This window comes from Anser anser (assembly GCF_964211835.1).
Source record: "Anser anser genome assembly, chromosome: 3".
Taxonomy (NCBI): Eukaryota; Metazoa; Chordata; class Aves; order Anseriformes; family Anatidae; genus Anser; species Anser anser.
In genome coordinates this window covers 111314129-111334754 of record NC_139722.1, presented here as the reverse complement: position 1 = coordinate 111334754, position 20626 = coordinate 111314129, and the positions used below count along the sequence as shown (strand labels likewise).

Here is a 20626-nt window from a genome sequence, read left to right as displayed (position 1 = left end):
GCACTCTCTGGACTCACTGCACTGCATCCCCAGTGGTGCCAGTGCACTCTCTGGACTCGCTGCACTGCATCCCCAGTGGTGCCAGTGCACTCTCTGGACTCACTGCACTGCATCCCCAGTGTTGCCAGTGCACTCTCTGGACTCACTGCACTGCATCCCCAGTGGAGCCCGTGCACTCTCTGGACTCACTGCACTGCATCCCCAGTGGTGCCAGTGCACTCTCTGGACTCACTGCAGTGCATCCCCAGTGGTGCCAGTGCACTCTTTGGACTCACTGAAGTGCATTCTCAGTGGTGCAAGTGCACTCTCTGGACTCACTGCACTGCATCCCCAGTGGTGCCAGTGCGCTCTCTGGACTCACTGAAGTGCATCCCCAGTGGTGCCAGTACACTGTCTGGACTCACTGAAGGGTATTCTCAGTCGTGCCAGTGCACTCTCTGGACTCACTGCAGTGCATCCCCAGTGGTGCCAGTGCACTCTGTGGACTCACCGCACCGCATCCCCAGTGGTGCCAGTGCACTCTCTGGAGTAACTGCAGTGCATCACCAGTGGTGCCACTGCACTCTCTGGACTCACTGCACTGCATCCCCAGTGGTGCCAGAGCACTCTCTGGACTCACTGCACTGCATCCCCAGTGGTGCCAGAGCACTCTCTGGACTCACTGCAGTGCATCCCCAGTGGAGCAAGTGCGATCTCTGGACTCACTGCACTGCATCCCCAGTGGTGCCAGTGCACTCTGTGGACTCACTGCAGTGCATCCCCAGTGGAGCCCGTGCACTCTCTGGACTGACTGCACTGCATCCACAGTGGTGCTAGTGCACTCTCTGGACTCATTGCACTGCATCTCCAGTGGTGCCAGTGCACTCTCTGGACTCACTGCAGTCCATCCCCAGTGGTGCCAGTGCACTCTCTGGTCTCACTGCACTGCATCCCCAGTGGTGCCAGTGAACTCTCTGGACTTGCTGCACTACATCACAGGTGGTGCCAGTGCACTCTCTGGACTCACTGATGTGCATCCCCATTGGTGCCTGTGCACTCTCTGGAGTAACTGCAGTGCACCCCAGCGGTGCCAAAGCACTCTCTGGACTCCCGGCACCGCATCCCCAGTGGTGCCAGTGCACTCTCTGGGCTCACTGCACTGCATCCCCAGTGGTGCCAATGCACTCTCTGGACCTCCGGCACTGCATCCCCAGTAGTTCCAGTGCACTCTCTAGTCACTGCACTACATCCCCAGTTGTGCCAGTGCACTCAGTGGACTCACTGTACTGCATCATCAGTGCTGCCAGTGCACTCTCTGGACTCACTGCACTGCATCCCCAGTGGTGCCAGTGCACTCTCTGGACTCACTGCACTGCATCCCCAGTGGTGCCAGTGCTATCCCTGGACTCACTGTAGTGCATCCCCAGTGGTGCCAGTGCACTCTCTGGACTCACTGCAGTGCATCCCCAGTGGTGCCAGTGCACTCTCTGGACTCACTGAAGTGCATTCTCTGTGGTGCCAGTGCACTCTCTGGACTCACTGCAGTGCATCCCCAGTGGTGCCAGTGCACTCACTGGACTCACTGCACTGCATCCCCAGTGGTGCCAGTGCACTCTCTGGGCTCACTGCAGGGCATCCCCAGTGGTGCCAGAGCACTCTATGGACTCACTGCACTACATCCCCAGTGGTGCCAGTGCTATCCCTGGACTCACTGTAGTGCATCCCCAGTGGTGCCAGTGCACTCTCTGGACACACTGCAGGGCATCCCCAGTGCTGCCAGTGCACTCTCTGGACTCACTGCGCTGCATCCCCAGTGGTGCCAGTGCACTCTCTGGACTCACTGCAGTGCATCCCCAGTGGTGCCAGTGCACTCTCTGGACTCACTGCACTGCATCACCTGTGGTGCCAGTGCACTCTTTGGACTCACTGCACCGCATCCGCAGTGGTGCCAGTGCACTCTCTAGAGTCACTGCGCTGCATCCCCAGTGGTGCCAGTGCTCTCTCTGGACTCACTGCAGTGCATCCCCAGTGGTGCCAGTGCACTCTCTGGAGTGACTGCAGTGCATCCCCAGTGGTGCCAGTGCACTCTCTGGACTCGCGTCACTGCATCCCCAGTGGTGCCAGTGCACTCTCTGGACTCGCGTCACTGCATCCCCAGTGGTGCCAGTGCACTCTCTGGACTCACTGCAGTGCATTCCCGGTGGTGCCAGTGCACTCTCTGGACTCACTACAGTGCATCCCCAGTGGTGCTAGTGCACTCTGGACTCACTGCAGTGCATCCCCAGTGGTGCCAGTGCACTCTCTGGACTCACTGCACTGCATCCCCAGTGGTGCCAGTGCACTCTCTGGACTCACTGCAGTGCATTCCCGGTGGTGCCAGTGCACTCTCTGGACTCACTGCAGTGCATCCCCAGTGGTGCTAGTGCACTCTGGACTCACTGCAGTGCATCCCCAGTGGTGCCAGTGCACTCTCTGGACTCACTGCACTGCATCCCCAGTGGTGCCAGTGCACTCTCTGGACTCACTGTACTGCATCCCCAGTGGTGCCAGTGCACTCTCTGGACTGACCGCACTGCACCCTGAGTGGTGCCAGTGCACTCTCTGGACTCACTGCACTGCACCCCAATGCTGCCAGTGCACTCTCTGGCGTCACTGCACTGCATCCCCCGTGGTGCAAGTGCACTCTCTGTACTCACTGGAGTGCATCACCTGTGGTGCCAGTGCACTCTCTGGACTCACTGCACTGCATCCCCAGTGCTGCCAGTGCACTCTCTGGACTCACTGCACTGCATCACCTGTGGTGCCAGTGCACTCTCTGGACTCACTGCACCGCATCCGCAGGGGTGCCAGTGCACTCTCTAGAGTCACTGCGCTGCATCCCCAGTTGTGCCAGTGCACTCTCTGGAGTGACTGCAGTGCATCCCCAGTGGTGCCAGTGCACTCTCTGGGCTCGCGTCACTGCATTCCCAGTGGTGCCAGTGCACTCTCTGGACTCACTGCACTGCAACCCAATGCTGCCAGTGCACTCTCTGGCGTCACTGCACTGCATCCCCCGTGGTGCAAGTGCACTCTCTGGACTCACTGGAGTGCATCATCTGTTTTGCCAGTGCACTCTCTGGACTCACTGCACTGCATCCCCAGTGCTGCCAGTGCACTCTCTGGACTCACTGCACTGCATCACCTGTGGTGTCAGTGCACTCTCTGGACTCACTGCACTGCATCCCCAGTGGTGCCAGTGCACTCTCTGGAGTGACTGCAGTGCATCCCCAGTGGCGCCAGTGCACTCTCTGGACTCGCGTCACTGCATCCCCAATGCTGCCAGTGCACTCTCTGGACTCACTGAAGTGCATCCCCAGTGGTGCCAGTGCACTCTCTGGACTCACTGCAGTGCATTCCCGGTGGTGCCAGTGCACTCTCTGGACTCACTGCAGTGCATCCCCTGTGGTGCTAGTGCACTCTGGACTCGCGTCACTGCATCCCCAGTGGTGCCAGTGCACTCTCTGGACTCACTGTACTGCATCCCCAGTGGTGCCAGTGCACTCTCTGGACTCACCGCACTGCACCCTGAGTGGTGCCAGTGCACTCTCTGGACTCACTGCAGTGCATCCCCAGTGGTGCCAGTGCACTCTCTAGAGTCACTGCGCTGCATCCCCAGTGGTGCCAGTGCACTCTCTGGACTCACTGTACTGCAACCCCAGTGGTGCCAAAGCACTCTCTGGACTCCCGCCACCGCATCCCCAGTGGTTCCAGTGCACTCTCTGGACTCACTGCACCGCATCCCCAGTGGTGCCAGTGCACTCTCTGGACTCACTGCACAGCATCCCGAGTGGTGCCAGTGCACTCTCTGGATTCGCGTCAATGCATCCCCAGTGGTGCCAGTGCACTCTCTGGACTCACTGCACTGCATCCCCAGTGGTGCCAGAGCACTCTCTGGACTCACTGCACTGCATCCCCAGTGGTGCCAGTGCAGTCTCTGCACTCACTGAAGTGCATCTCCAGTGGTGCCAGTGCACTCTCTGGACTCACTGCACCGCATCCCCAGTGGTGCCAGTGCACTCCCTGGACTCACTGCACTGCATCCCTAGGGCACTCTCTGCAGACACTGCAGTGCATTCCCAAAGGTGCCAGTGCACTCTCTGGACTCACTGCACTGCATCCCCAGTGGTGCCAGTGCACTCTCTGGACTCACTGCACTACTCCAGCCGCGGCAGTCGCTCCAGCCGCGGTAGCCCTCCAGCCTCGGCAGCCGCGGCAGCCGCGGCAGCCGCTCCAGCCGCGGCAGCCGCTCCGTCCGCGGCATACGCGGCGGACTCTGCAACCGCGGCAGCCGCTCCAGCCGCGGAAGCCGCGGCAGCCGCTCCAAACGCGGCAGGCGCTCCAACCGCGGCAACCGCTCCAGCCGTGGCAGCCGCTCCACTCGGTAGCGGCTGGAACGGCTGCCGCGGCTAGAGCGGCTGGAGCGGCTGCCGCGGCTGGAGCTCCTGCCGCGTTTGGAGCGGTTACCGCGGCTGGAGCGGCTGGAGCGGCTGCCGCGGCTGGAGCGGCTGCCGCGGCTGGAGGGGCTAACGCGGCTGGAGAGGCTGACGCGGTTGGAGCGTCTAGAGCGTCTGCCGCGGCTGGAGGGGCTACCGCGGCCGGAGCGGTTGACGCGGCTGGAGCGGAAACCGAGGCTGGAGCGCCACTCTCTGGACTCACTGCACTGCATCACCAGTGGTGCCAGTGCACTCTCTGGACTCACTGCACTGCATCCCCAGTGGTGCCAGTGCACTCTCTGGACTCACTGCACTGCATCCCCAGTGCTGCCAGTGCACTCTCTGGACTCACTGCACTGCATCCCCTGTGGTACCAGTGCACTCTGTGGACTCACTGCAGTGCATCCCCAGTGGTGCCAGTGCGCTCTCTGGACTCACTGCAGTGCATCCCCCGTGGTGCAAGTGCACTCTCTGGACTCACTGGAGTGCATCACCTGTGGTGCCAGTGCACTCTCTGGACTCACTGCACTGCATCCCCAGTGCTGCCAGTGCACTCTCTGGACTCACTGCACTGCATCCCCAGTGGTGCCAGTGCACTCTCTGGACTCACTGCAGGGCATCCCCAGTGGTGCCAGTGCGCTCTCTGGACTCACTGCAGGGCATCCCCAGTGGTGCCAGTGCACTCTCTGGACTCACTGCACTGCAACCCCAGTCCTGCCAGTGCACTCTCTTGACTCACTGCACTGCATCCCCAGTGGTGCCAGTGCACTCTCTGGACTCACTGCACTGCATCCCCAGTCCTGCCAGTGCACTCTCTTGACTCACTGCACTGCATCCCCAGTGGTGCCAGTGCACTCTCTGGACTCACTGAAGTGCATTCTCAGTGGAGCCAGTGCACTCTCTGGACTCACTGCACTGCATCCCCAGTGGTGCCAGTGCACTCTCTGGACTCACTGCACTGCATCCCCAGTGGTGCCAGTGCTATCCCTGGACTCACTGTAGTGCATCCCCAGTGGTGCCAGTGCACTCTCTGGACTCACTGAAGTGCATTCTCAGTGGTGCCAGTGCACTCTCTGGACTCACTGCACTGCATCCCCAGTGGTGCCAGTGCTATCCCTGGACTCACTGTATTGCATTCCCAGTGGTGCCAGTGCACTCTCTGGACTCACTGCAGGGCATCCCCAGTGGTGCCAGTGCACTCTCTGGACTCACTGCAGTGCATCCCCAGTAGTGCCATTGCACTCTCTGCACTCACTTCACTGCATCGCCAGTGGTGCCAGTGCACTCTCTGGACTCACTGCACTGCATTCCCAGTGGTGACAGTGAAGTCTTTGGACTCACTGCACTCCATCCCCACTGGTGCCTTTGCACTCCCTGGACTCACTGCACTGCTACAGCCGCGGCAGCCGCTCCAGCCGCGGTAGCCCTCCAGCCGTGGCAGCCGCTCCACTCGGTAGCGGCTGGAGCGGCTGCCGCGGCTGGAGCGGCTGGAGCGGCTGCCGCGGCTGGAGCGGCTGCCGAGGTTGGAGCGGCTGCGCGGCTGGAGCGGCTGGAGCGGATGCCGCGGCTGGAGCGGCTGGAGCGGCTGCCGCGGATGGAGCGGTTAACGCGGCTGGAGCGGATGCGAGGCTGGAGCGGATGCCGCGGGTGGTGCGGCTGGAGAGGCTGCCGCGGCTGGAGCAGTGCAGTGAGTCCAGAGAGTGCACTGGCACCTTGGGGATGCCGTGCAGTGAGTCCAGAGAGTGCACTGGCACCACTGGGGATGCAATGCAGTGAGTCCAGAGAGTGCACTGGCACCACTGGGGATGCAGTGCTGTGAGTCCAGAGAGTGCCCCGGCAACACTGGGAATGCACTACAGTGACTGCAGAGAATGCACTGGCACCACTGGGGATACGGTGCCTGGAGTCCAGAGAGTGCTTTGGCACCAATGGGGATGCAGTGCAGTGAGTCCACAGAGTGCACTGACACCAGTGGGAATGCGGTGCAGTGCGTCCAGAGAGTGCAATGGCACCACTGGGGATGCACTGCAGTGAGTCCAGAGAGTGCACTAGCACCACTGGGGATGCAGAGCAGTGTGTCCAGAGAGTGCACTAGCACCACTGAGAATGCATTTCAGTGAGTCAGAGAGTGCCGCTCCAGCCTCGGCATCCGCTCCAGCCGAGTCAACCCCGCGGTAGCCCCTCCAGCCGCGGCAGACACTCCAGGCGCGGCAGCCGCTCCAGCCGCTCCAGCCGCGGCAGCCGCTCCAGCCCCTCCAGCCGCGCCAGCCTCTCCATCCGCGGCAGCCTCTCCAGCCGCGGCAGCCGCTCCAGCCGCTCCAGCCGCGGCAGCCGCTCCAGCCGCTACCGAGTGGAGCGGCTGCCACGGCTGGAGGGCTACCGCGGCTGGAGAGGCTGCCGCGGCTGTAGCAGTGCAGTGAGTCCAGGGAGTGCACTGGCACCACTGGGGATGCAGTGCAGTGAGTCCTGAGAGTGCACTGACACCACTGGGGTTGCACTTCAGTCAGTCCAGTGAGTGTACTGGCACCACTGGGGATGCACTGCAGTGAGTCCATAGAGTGCACTGGCTCCACTGAGAATGCACTTCAGTGAGTCCAGAGAGTGCACTGGCACCACTGGGGATGCCCTGCAGTGAGTCCAGAGAGCGCACTGGCACCACTGGGGATGCAGTGCAGTGAGTCCAGAGAGTGCACTGGCACCATTGGGGATGCACTGCAGTGAGTCCAGAGAGTGCACTGGCACCATTGGGGATGCAGTGCAGTGAGTCCAGAGAGTGCACTGGCACCACTGGGGATGCAGTGCAGTGAGTCCAGAGAGTGCACTGGCTCCACTGAGAATGCACTTCAGTGAGTCCAGAGAGTGCACTGGCACCACTGGGGATGCAGTGCAGTGAGTCAAGAGAGTGCACTGGCAGGACTGGGGATGCAGTGCACTTCAGTGAGTCCAGAGAGTGCACTGGCACCACAGGTGATGCCCTGCAGTGAGTCCAGAGAGCTCACTGGCACCACTGGGGATGCCCTGCAGTGAGTCCAGAGAGTGCACTGGCACCACTGGGGATGCAGTGCAGTGAGTCCAGTGAGTGCACTGGCACCACTGGTGATGCAGTGCAGTGAGTCCAGAGAGTGGCGCTCCAGCCTCGGTTTCCGCTCCAGCCGCGTCAACCGCTCCAGCCGCGGTAGCCCCTCCAGCCGCGGCAGACGCTCTAGACGCTTCAACCGCGTCAGCCTCTCCAGCCGCGTTAGCACCTCCAGCCGCTCCAGCCGCGGCAACCGCTCCAAACGCGGCAGGAGCTCCAGCCGCGGCAGCCGCTCCAGCCGCTCTAGCCGCGGCAGCCGCTCCAGCCGCTACCGAGTGGAGCGGCTGCCACGGCTGGAGCGGTTGCCGCGGTTGGAGCGCCTGCCGCGTTTGGAGCGGCTGCCGCGGCTTCCGCGGCTGGTGCGGCTGCCGCGGTTGGAGAGTCTGCCGCGTATGCCGCGGACGGAGCGGCTGCCGCGGCTGGAGCGGCTGCCGCGGCTGCCGCGGCTGCCGAGGCTGGAGGGCTACCGCGGCTGGAGCGACTGCCGCGGCTGGAGTAGTGCAGTGAGTCCATAGAGTGCACTGGCACCACTGGGGATGCAGTGCAGTGAGTCCAGAGAGTGCACTGTCACCTTTGGGGATGCACTGCAGTGTCTGCAGAGAGTGCCCTGGCACCACTAGGGATGCAGTGCAGTGAATCCAGTGAGTGTACTGGCACCACTGGGGATGCAGCGCAGTGAGAACAGAGAGTGCACTGGCACCACTGAGAATGCACTTCAGTGTGTCCAGAGAGTGTACTGGCACTACAGGTGATGCACTGCAGTGAGTCCAGAGAGTGTACTGGCACCACTGGGGATGCACTGAAGTGAGTCCAGAGAGTGCACTGGCACCACTGAGAATGCACTTCAGTGAGTCCAGAGAGTGCACTGGCACCACTGGGGATGCACTGCAGTGAGTCCAGGGAGTGCACTAGCACTACTGGGGATGCAGTGCAGTGTGTCCAGAGACTGCGCTGGAACCACAGGGGATGCAGTGCAGTGTGTCCAGAGAGTGCACTGCCACCACTGGGGATGCAGTGCAGTGAGTCCAGAGATTGCACTGGGTCCACCGGGGATGCCCTGCAGTGAGTCCAGAGAGTGCACTGGCGATGCGGTGCAGTGAGTCCAGAGAGTGCACTGGCACCACTGGGGATGCAGCGCAGTGAGTCCAGAGAGTGCACTGGCCCCACTGTGGATGCACTGCAGTGAGTCCAGAGAGTGCACTGTCACTACTGGGGATGAGGTGCAGTGAGTCCAGAGAGTGCACTGGCACCACTGATAATGCACTTCAGTGAGTCCAGAGAGTGCACTGGCACCACTGGGGATGCACTGCAGTGAGTCCAGAGATTGCACTGGCTCCAGTGGGGATGCAGTTCAGTGAGTCCACATAGTTCACTGGCACCAGTGCGGATGCAGTGCAGTGAGTCCAGAGAGTGCACTGGCACCACTGAGAATGCACTTCAGTGAGTCCAGAGAGTGCACTGGCACCACTGGGGATGCAGTGCAGTGAGTCCAGAGATTGCACTGGCACCACTGGGGATGCAGTGCAGTGAGTCCAGAGATTGCACTGGCACCACTGGGGATGCAGTGCAGTGACTCCAGAGAGCGCACTGGCACCACTGGGGATGCAGTGCAGTGAGTCCAGAGAGTGCACTGGCACCACTGGGGATGCACTGCAGTGAGTCCAGAGAGTGCACTGGCACCACTGGGGATGCAGTGCAGTGAGTCCAGAGAGTGCACTGTCACTACTGTGGATGCGGTGCAATGAGTCCAGAGAGTGCACTGGCACCACTGAGAATGCACTTCAGTGAGTCCAGAGAGTGCAGAGGCACCACTGGGGATGCACTGCAGTGAGTCCAGAGATTGCACTGGCACCACTGGGGATGCAGTACAGTGAGTCCACACAGTGCACTGGCACCACTGGGGATGCAGTGCAGTGAGTCCAGAGATTGCAATGGCACCACCGGGGCTGCAGTGCAGTGACTCAAGAGAGTGCACTGGCAGCACTGGGGATGCAGTGCAGTGAGTCCAGAGAGTGCACTGGCACCACTGGGGATGCAGTGCAGTGAGTCCAGAGAGTGCAATGTCACCACTGCGGATGTACTGCAGTGAGTCCAGAGAGTGCACTGGCTCCACTGGGGATGCACTGCAGTGAGTCCAGAGAGTGCACTGGCTCCACTGGGGATGCACTGCAGTGAGTCCTGAGAGTACACTGGGTCCACCGGGGATGCCCTGCAGTGAGTCCAGAGAGTGCACTGGCGATGCAGTGCAGTGAGTCCAGAGAGTGCACTGGCACCACTGGGGATGCAGCGCAGTGAGTCCAGAGAGTGCACTGGCCCCACTGGGGATGCACTGCAGTGAGTCCAGAGAGTGCACTGTCACTACTGGGGATGCAGTGCAGAGAGTCCAGAGAGTGCACTGGCACCACTGATAATGCACTTCAGTGAGTCCAGAGAGTGCACTGGCACCACTCGGGATGCAGTGCAGTGAGTCCAGAGATTGCACTGGCACCACTGGGGATGCAGTTCATTGAGTCCACATAGTGCACTGGCACCAGTGGGGATGCAGTGCAGTGAGTCCAGAGAGTGCACTGGCACCACTGAGAATGCACTTCAGTGAGTCCAGAGAGTGCACTGGCACCACTGGGGATGCACTGCAGTGAGCCCAGAGAGTGCACTGGCACCACTGGGGATGCAGTGCAGTGAGTCCAGAGAGTGCACTGGCACCACTGGGGATGCACTGCAGTCAGTCCAGTGAGTGCACTGGCACCACTGGGGAAGCAGTGCAGTGAGTCCAGAGAGTGCAGTGGCACCACTGGTGATGCAGTTTAGTGAGTCCAGAGAGTGCACTGGCACCACTGGGGATGCAGTGCAGTGAGTCCAGTGAGTGTACTGGCACCACTGGGGATGCACTGCAGTGAGTCCAGAGAGTGCACTGGCACCACTGAGAATGCACTTCAGTGAGTCCAGAGAGTGCAGTGGCACCACTGGGGATGCAGTGCAGTGAGTCCAGAGAGTGCAGAGGCACTACTGGGGATGCACTGCAGTGAGTCCAGAGATTGCACTGGCACCACTGGGGATGCAGTACAGTTAGTCCACACAGTGCACTAGCACCACTGGGGATGCAGTGCAGTGAGTCCAGAGAGTGCACTGGCAAAACTGGGGATGCAGTGCAGTGAGTCCAGAGAGTGCACTGGCACCACTGGGGATGCACTTCAGTGAGTGCAGAGATTGCACTGGCACCACCGGGGCTGCAGTGCAGTGACTCAAGAGAGTGCGCTGGAACCACTGGGGATGCAGTGCAGTGAGTCCAGAGAGTGCACTGGCACCACTGGGGATGCAGTGCAGTGAGTCCAGAGAGTGCACTGGCACCAGTGCGGATGCACTGCAGTGAGTCCAGTGAGTGCACTGGCACCACTGGGGATTCAGTGCAGTGAGTCCAGAGAGTGCACTGGCACCACTGGGGAAGCAGTGCAGTGAGTCCAGAGAGTGCAGTGGCACCACTAGGGATGCAGTGCAGTGAGTCCAGAGAGTGCACTGGCAGCACTGGGGATGCAGTGCAGTGAGTCCAGAGAGTGCACTGGCACCACTGGGGATGCAGTTCAGTGAGTCCAGAGAGTGCACTGGCACCACTGGGGATGCAGTGCGGTGAGTCCAGAGAGTGCACTGGCGCCACTGAGAATGCACTTCAGTGAGTCCAGAGAGTGCACTGGCACCACTGGGGATGCAGTGCAGTGAGTCCAGAGAGTACACTGGCACCACTGGAGATGCACTGCAGTGAGCCCAGAGAGTGCACTGGCACCAGTGGGGATGCACTGCAGTGAGTCCAGTGAGTGCACTGGCACCACTGGGGAAGCACTGCAGTGAGTCCAGAGAGTGCAGAGGCACCACTGGTGATGCAGTTTAGTGAGTCCAGAGAGTGCACTGGCACCACTGGGGATGCAGTGCAGTGAGTCCAGTGAGTGTACTGGCACCACTGGGGATGCAGTGCAGTGAGTCCAGAGAGTGCACTGGCACCACTGAGAATGCACTTCAGTGAGTCCAGAGAGTGCACTGGCACCACTGGGGATGCACTGCAGTGAGTCCAGAGAGTGCACTGGCACCACTGGCGATGCACTGCAGTGAATCCAGTGAGTGCACTGGCACCACTGGGGATACAGTGCAGTGAGTCCAGAGAGTGCACTGGCACCACTGGGGATGCAGTGCAGTGAGTCCAGAGAGTGCACTGGCACCACAGATGATGCAGTACAGTGAGTCCAGTGAGTGCACTGGCACCACTGGGGATGTAGTGCAGTGACTCGAGAGAGTGCACTTGCACCACTGGGGATGCAGTGCAGTGAGTCCAGAGAGTGCACTGGCACCACTGGGGATGCACTGCAGTGAGTCCAGAGAGTGCACTGGCACCACTGGGGATGCAGTGCAGTGAGTCCAGAGAGTGCACTGGCACCACTGGTGATGCATTGCAGTGAGTCCAGAGATTGCACTGGCACCACTGTGGATGCAGTGCAGTGAGTCCAGAGACTTCACTGGCACCACTGGGAATGCAGAGAAGTGAGTGCAGAGAGTGCACTGGCACCACTGGGGATGCAGTGCAGTGAGTCCAGAGAGTGCACTGGCACCACCTGTGATGCAGTGCAGTGAGTCCAGAGAGTGCACTGGCACCAATGGGGCTGCAGTGCAGTGAGTCCAAAGAGTGCACTGGCACCACTGGGAATGCACTGCAGTGAGTCCAGAGAGTGCACTGGCACCACTGGTGATGCAGTACAGTGAGTCCAGAGAGTGCACTGGCACCACTGGGGATGCATTGCGGTGAGTCCAGAGAGTGCACTGGCACCACTGGGGATGCACTACAGTGAGTGCAGAGATTGCACTGGCACCACTGGGGATGCAGTGCAGTGAGTCCAGAGAGTGCGCTGGCACCACTGGGGATGCACTGCAGAGAGTCCACAGAGTGCACTAGCACTACTGGGGATGCAGTGCAGTGAGTCCAGAGAGTGCGCTGGAACCACTGGGGATGCAGTGCAGTGAGTCCAGAGAGTGCGCTGCCACCACTGGGGATGCAGTGCAGTGACTCCAGAGAGTGCACTGGCACCACTGGGGAAGCAGTGCGGTGACTCCAGAGAGTGCACTGGCACCACTGGGGATGCAGTGCAGTGAGTCCAGAGAGTGCACTGGCAGCACTGGGGATGCAGTGCAGTGAGTCCAGAGAGTGCACTGGCACCACTGGGGATGCAGTGCAGTGAGTCCAGAGAGTGCACTGGCACCACTGGGGATGCAGTGCAGTGAGTCCAGAGAGTGCACTGGCACCACTGAGAATGCAGTGCTGTGACTCCAGAGAGCGCACAGGCACCACTGGGGATGCAGTGCAGTGAGTCCAGAGAGTGCACTGGCACCACTGGGGATGCACTGCAGTGAGCCCAGAGAGTGCACTGGCACCACTGGGGAAGCAGTGCAGTGAGTCCAGAGAGTGCAGTGGCACCACTGGTGATGCAGTGCAGTGAGTCCAGAGAGTGCACTGGCACCACTGGGGATGCCCTGCAGTGAGCCCAGAGAGTGCACTGGCACCACTGGGGAAGCAGTGCAGTGAGTCCAGAGAGTGCACTGGCACCACTGGGGATGCACTGCAGTGAGCCCAGAGAGTGCACTGGCACCACTGGGGATGCAGTGCAGTGAGTCCAGAGAGTGCACTGGCACCACTGGGGATGCACTGCAGTCAGTCCAGTGAGTGCACTGGCACCACTGGGGAAGCAGTGCAGTGAGTCCAGAGAGTGCAGTGGCACCACTGCTGATGCAGTTTAGTGAGTCCAGAGAGTGCACTGGCACCACTGGGGATGCAGTGCAGTGAGTCCAGTGAGTGTACTGGCACCACTGGGGATGCACTGCAGTGAGTCCAGAGAGTGCACTGGCACCACTGAGAATGCACTTCAGTGAGTCCAGAGAGTGCACTGGCACCACTGGGGATGCACTGCAGTGAGTCCAGAGAGTGCAGTGGCACCACTGGGGATGCACTGCAGTGAGTCCAGAGAGTGCACTGGCACCACTGGGGATGCAGTGCAGTGAGTCCAGAGAGTGCACTGGCACCACTGGGGATGCAGTGCAGTGAGTCCAGAGAGTGCACTGGCACCACTGGGGATGTGGTGCTGGGAGTCCAGAGAGTGCTTTGGCACCAGTGGGGATGCAGTGCAGTTACTCCAGAGACTGCACTGGCACCACCGGGGATGCAGTGCAGTGAGTCCAGAGAGTGCACTGGCACCACTGGGGATGCAGTGCAGTGAGTCCAGAGATTGCACTGGCACCACTGGGGATGCACTGCAGTGAGCCCAGAGAGTGCACTGGCACCAGTGGGGATGCAGTGCAGTGAGTCCAGTGAGTGCACTGGCACCACTGGGGATGCAGTGCAGTGAGTCCAGAGAGTGCACTGGCACCACTGCGGATGCGGTGCAGTGAGTCCAGAGAGTGCACTGGCACCACAGGTGATGCAGTGCAGTGAGTCCAGAGAGTGCACTGGCAGCACTGGGGATACAGTGCAGTGAGTCCAGAGAGTGCACTGGCACCACAGGTGATGCACTCCAGTGAGTCCAGAGAGTGCACTTGCACCACGGGGGATGCAGTGCAGTGACGCCAGAGAGTGCACTGGCAGCATTGGGGTGCAGTGCAGTGAGTCCAGAGAGTGCAATGGCACCACTGGGGATGCAGTGCAGTGAGTCCAGAGAGTGCACTGGCACCACTGGGGATGCACTGCAGTGAGTCCTGAGAGTACACTGGCTCCACCGGGGATGCCCTGCAGTGAGTCCAGAGAGTGCACTGGCGATGCAGTGCAGTGAGTCCAGAGAGTGCACTGGCACCACTGGGGATGCAGCGCAGTGAGTCCAGAGAGTGCACTGGCCCCACTGGGGATGCACTGCAGTGAGTCCAGAGAGTGCACTGTCACTACTGGGGATGCAGTGCAGTGAGTCCAGAGAGTGCACTGGCACCACTGATAATGCACTTCAGTGAGTCCAGAGAGTGCACTGGCACCACTGGGGATGCACTGCAGTGAGTCCAGAGATTGCACTGGCACCACTGGGGATGCAGTTCAGTGAGTCCACATAGTGCACTGGCCCCAGTGGGGATGCAGTGCAGTGAGTCCAGAGAGTGCACTGGCACAACTGGGGATGCAGTGCAGTGAGTCCAGAGAGTGCACTGGCACCACTGGGGATGCAGTGCAGTGAGTCCAGAGATTGCACTGGCACCACTGGGGATGCAGTGCTGTGACTCCAGAGAGCGCACTGGCACCACTGGGGATGCACTGCAGTGAGTCCAGAGAGTGCACTGGCACCACTGGGGATGCACTGCAGTGAGTCCAGAGAGTGCACTGGCACCACTGGGGATGCACTGCAGTGACTCGAAAGAGTGCACTGGCACCACTGGGGAAGCAGTGAAGTGAGTCCAGAGAGTGCACTGGCACCACTGGGGATGCACTGCAGTGAGTCCAGAGAGTGCACTGTCACTACTGTGGACGCAGTGCAGTGAGTCCAGAGAGTGCACTGGCACCACTGAGAATGCACTTCAGTGAGTCCAGAGAGTGCAGAGGCACTACTGGGGATGCACTGCAGTGAGTCCAGAGATTGCACTGGCACCACTGGGGATGCAGTACAGTGAGTCCACACAGTGCACTAGCACCACTGGGGATGCACTGCAGTGAGTCCAGAGAGTGCACTGGCACCACTGGGGATGCACTGCAGTGAGTCCAGAGAGTGCACTGGCACCACTGGGGATGCAGTGCAGTGAGTCCAGAGATTGCACTGGCACCACCGGGGCTGCAGTGCAGTGACTCAAGAGAGTGCGCTGGAACCACTGGGGATGCAGTGCAGTGAGTCCAGAGAGTGCACTGGCACCACTGGGGATGCAGTGCAGTGAGTCCAGAGAGTGCACTGGCACCACTGGGGATGCACTGCAGTGAGTCCAGTGAGTGCACTGGCACCACTGGGGATTCAGTGCAGTGAGTCCAGAGAGTGCACTGGCACCACTGGGGAAGCAGTGCAGTGAGTCCAGAGAGTGCAGTGGCACCACCAGGGATGCAGTGCAGTGAGTCCAGAGAGTGCACTGGCAGCACTGGGGATGCAGTTTAGTGAGTCCAGAGAGTGCACTGGCACCACTGGGGATGCAGTTCAGTGAGTCCAGAGAGTGCACTGGCACCACTGGGGATGCAGTGCAGTGAGTCCAGAGAGTGCACTGGCGCCACTGAGAATGCACTTCAGTGAGTCCAGAGAGTGCACTGGCACCACTGGTGATGCAGTGCAGTGAGTCCAGAGATTGCACTGGCACCACTGGGGATGCAGTGCTGTGACTCCAGAGAGCGCACAGGCACCACTGGGGATGCAGTGCAGTGAGTCCAGAGAGTACACTGGCACCACTGGGGATGCACTGCAGTGAGCCCAGAGAGTGCACTGGCACCAGTGGGGATGCACTGCAGTGAGTCCAGTGAGTGCACTGGCACCACTGGGGAAGCAGTGCAGTGAGTCCAGAGAGTGCAGAGGCACCACTGGTGATGCAGTTTAGTGAGTCCAGAGAGTGCACTGGCACCACTGGGGATGCAGTGCAGTGAGTCCAGTGAGTGTACTGGCACCACTGGGGATGCAGTGCAGTGAGTCCAGAGAGTGCACTGGCACCACTGAGAATGCACTTCAGTGAGTCCAGAGAGTGCACTGGCACCACTGGGGATGCAGTGCAGTGAGTCCAGAGAGTGCACTGGCACCACTGGGGATGCACTGCAGTGAATCCAGTGAGTGCACTGGCACCACTGGGGATACAGTGCAGTGAGTCCAGAGAGTGCACTGGCACCACTGGGAATGCAGTGCAGTGAGTCCAGAGAGTGCACTGGCACCACTGGGGATGCATTGCAGTGAGTCCAGAGAGTGCACTGGCACCACAGATGATGCAGTACAGTGAGTCCAGTGAGTGCACTGGCACCACTGGGGATGTAGTGCAGTGACTCGAGAGAGTGCACTTGCACCACTGGGGATGCAGTGCAGTGAGTCCAGAGAGTGCACTGGCACCACTGGGGATGCACTGCAGTGAGTCCAGAGAGTGCACTGGCACCACTGGGGATGCAGTGCAGTGAGTCCAGAGAGTGCACTGGCACCACTGGTGATGCACTGCAGTGAGTCCAGAGATTGCACTGGCACCACTGTGGATGCAGTGCAGTGAGTCCAGAGACTTCACTGGCACCACTGGGAATGCAGAGAAGTGAGTGCAGAGAGTGCACTGGCACCACTGGGGATGCAGTGCAGTGAGTCCAGAGAGTGCACTGGCACCACCTGTGATGCAGTGCAGTGAGTCCAGAGAGTGCACTGGCACCAACGGGGCTGCAGTGCAGTGAGTCCAAAGAGTGCACTGGCACCACTGGGAATGCACTGCAGTGAGTCCAGAGAGTGCACTGGCAGCACTGGTGATGCAGTACAGTGAGTCCAGAGAGTGCACTGGCACCACTGGGGATGCATTGCAGTGAGTCCAGAGAGTGCACTGGCACCACTGGGGATGCACTACAGTGAGTGCAGAGATTGCACTGGCACCACTGGGGATGCAGTGCAGTGAGTCCAGAGAGTGCACTGGCACCACTGGGGATGCACTTCAGTGAGTCCAGAGAGTGCACTGGCACCACTGGGGATGCAGTGCAGTGAGTCCAGAGATTGCACTGGCACCACTGGGGATGCAGTGCTGTGACTCCAGAGAGCGCACAGGCACCACTGGGGATGCAGTGCAGTGAGTCCAGAGAGTACACTGGCACCACTGGGGATGCACTGCAGTGAGCCCAGAGAGTGCACTGGCACCAGTGGGGATGCACTGCAGTGAGTCCAGTGAGTGCACTGGCACCACTGGGGAAGCAGTGCAGTGAGTCCAGAGAGTGCAGAGGCACCACTGGTGATGCAGTTTAGTGAGTCCAGAGAGTGCACTGGCACCACTGGGGATGCAGTGCAGTGAGTCCAGAGAGTGCACTGGCACCACTGAGAATGCACTTCAGTGAGTCCAGAGAGTGCACTGGCACCACTGGGGATGCAGTGCAGTGAGTCCAGAGAGTGCACTGGCACCACTGGGGATGCACTGCAGTGAATCCAGTGAGTGCACTGGCACCACTGGGGATACAGTGCAGTGAGTCCAGAGAGTGCACTGGCACCACTGGGGATGCAGTGCAGTGAGTCCAGAGAGTGCACTGGCACCACTGGGGATGCATTGCAGTGAGTCCAGAGAGTGCACTGGCACCACAGATGATGCAGTACAGTGAGTCCAGTGAGTGCACTGGCACCACTGGGGATGTAGTGCAGTGACTCGAGAGAGTGCACTTGCACCACTGGGGATGCAGTGCAGTGAGTCCAGAGAGTGCACTGGCACCACTGGGGATGCACTGCAGTGAGTCCAGAGAGTGCACTGGCACCACTGGGGATGCAGTGCAGTGAGTCCAGAGAGTGCACTGGCACCACTGGTGATGCACTGCAGTGAGTCCAGAGATTGCACTGGCACCACTGTGGATGCAGTGCAGTGAGTCCAGAGACTTCACTGGCACCACTGGGAATGCAGAGAAGTGAGTGCAGAGAGTGCACTGGCAGCACTGGGGATGCAGTGCAGTGAGTCCAGAGAGTGCACTGGCACCACCTGTGATGCAGTGCAGTGAGTCCAGAGAGTGCACTGGCACCAATGGGGCTGCAGTGCAGTGAGTCCAAAGAGTGCACTGGCACCACTGGGAATGCACTGCAGTGAGTCCAGAGAGTGCACTGGCACCACTGGTGATGCAGTACAGTGAGTCCAGAGAGTGCACTGGCACCACTGGGGATGCATTGCAGTGAGTCCAGAGAGTGCACTGGCACCACTGGGGATGCACTACAGTGAGTGCAGAGATTGCACTGGCACCACTGGGGATGCAGTGCAGTGAGTCCAGAGAGTGCACTGGCACTACTGGAGATGCACTTCAGTGAGTCCAGAGAGTGCACTGGCACCAGTGGGGATGCAGTGCAGTGAGTCCAGAGAGTGCACTGGCACCACTGGGGATGCACTGCAGTGAGTCCAGAGAGTACACTGGCACCAGTGGGGATGCAGTGCAGTGAGTCCAGAGAGTGCACTGGCACCACTGGGGATGCACTGCAGTGAGTCCAGAGAGTGCACTGGCACCACTGGGGATGTGTCCAGTGAGTCCAGTGAGTGCACTGAGAACACTGGGGATGCAGTGCAGTGAGTCCAGAGAGTACACTGCCACCAGTGGGGATGCAGTGCAGTGAGTCCAGAGAGTGCACTGGCACCACTGGGGATGCAGTGCAGTCAGTCCAGTGAGTGCACTGGCACCACTGGGGGTGCAGTACAGTGAGTCCAGAGAGTGCACTGGCACCACTGGGGATGCACTGCAGTGAGTCCAGACAGTGCACTGGCACCACTGGGGATGCACTGCAGTGAGTCCAGAGAGTGCACTGGCACCACTGGGGATGCAGTGCAGTGAGTCCAGAGAGTGCACTGGCACCACTGGGGCTTCAGTGCAGTGAGTCCAGAGAATGCACTGGCACCACTGGGGCTTCAGTGCAGTGAGTCCAGAGAGTGCACTGGCACCACTGGGGATGCACTGCAGTGAGTCCAGAGAGTGCACTGGCACCACTGGGGATGCAGTGCAGTGAGTCCAGAGAGTGCACTGTCACCACTGGGGATGCAGTACAGTGAGTCCAGAGAGTGCACTGGCACCACTGGGGATGCGGTGCTGGGAGTCCAGAGAGTGCTTTGGCACCAGTGGGGATGCAGTGCTGGGAGTCCAGAGAGTGCACTGGCACCACTGGGCATGCAGTGCAGTGAGTCCAGAGAGTGCACTGGTACCACTGGGGATGCACTGCAGTGAGTCCACAGAGTGCACTGGCACCAGTGGGTATGCAGTACAGTGAGTCCAGAGAGTGCACTGGCACCACTGGGGATGCAGTGCAGTGAGTCCAGAGAGTGCACTGGCACCACTGGGGATGCGGTGCTGGGAGTCCAGAGAGTGCTTTGGCACCAATGGGGATGCAGTGCAGTTACTCCAGAGACTGCACTGGCACCACCGGGGATGCAGTGCAGTGAGTCCAGAGAGTGCACTGGCACCACTGGGGATGCAGTGCAGTGAGTCCAGAGATTGCACTGGCACCACTGGGGATGCAGTGCTGTGACTCCAGAGAGCGCACTGGCTCCACTGGGGAAGCAGTGCAGTGAGTCCAGAGAGTGCACTGGCACCACTGGGGATGCACTGCAGTGAGCCCAGAGAGTGCACTGGCACCAGTGGGGATGCACTGCAGTGAGTCCAGTGAGTGCACTGGCACCAGTGGGGAAGCAGTGCAGTGAGTCCAGAGAGTGCAGTGGCACCACTGGGGATGCAGTGCAGTGAGTCCAGAGAGTGCACTGGCACCACTGGGGATGCAGTGCAGTGAGTCCAGTGAGTGTACTGGCACCACTGGGGATGCACTGCAGTGAGTCCAGAGAGTGCACTGGCACCAGTGGGGATGCACTGCAGTGAGTCCAGAGAGTGCACTGGCACCACTGGGGATGCACTGCAGTGAGTCCAGAGAGTGCACTGTCACCACTGGGGATGCAGTACAGTGAGTCCACAGAGTGCACTGGCACCACTGGGGATGCACTGCAGTGAGCCCAGAGATTGCACTGGCACCACTGGGGATGCAGTTCAGTGAGTCCACATAGTGCACTGGCACCAGTGGGGATGCAGTGCAGTGAGTCCAGAGAGTGCACTGGCACCACTGAGAATGCACTTCAGTGAGTCCAGAGAGTGCACTGGCACCACTGGGGATGCAGTGCAGTGAGTCCAGAGATTGCACTGGCACCACTGGGGATGCAGTGCTGTGACTCCAGAGAGCGCACTGGCACCACTGGGGATGCACTGCAGTGAGTCCAGAGAGTGCACTGGCACCACTGGGGATGCACTGCAGTGAGTCCAGAGAGTGCACTGGCACCACTGGGGATGCACTGCAGTGACTCGAAAGAGTGCACTGGCACCACTGGGGAAGCAGTGAAGTGAGTCCAGAGAGTGCACTGGTACCACTGGGGATGCACTGCAGTGAGTCCAGAGAGTGCACTGTCACTACTGTGGACGCAGTGCAGTGAGTCCAGAGAGTGCACTGGCACC

At 60.2% G+C, this 20626-nt stretch overlaps 2 long non-coding RNA genes across 2 annotated transcripts in view; one reads left to right on the top strand and one right to left on the bottom strand.

The window, feature by feature from the left end:
* LOC310897992 overlaps window positions 1–20626 on the top strand; it is a 927268-nt gene that overhangs the window by 517410 nt on the left and 389232 nt on the right. The window lies entirely within an intron of this gene.
* Window positions 1–20626, bottom strand: part of LOC310897993 — a 106005-nt gene that overhangs the window by 30343 nt on the left and 55036 nt on the right. The window lies entirely within an intron of this gene.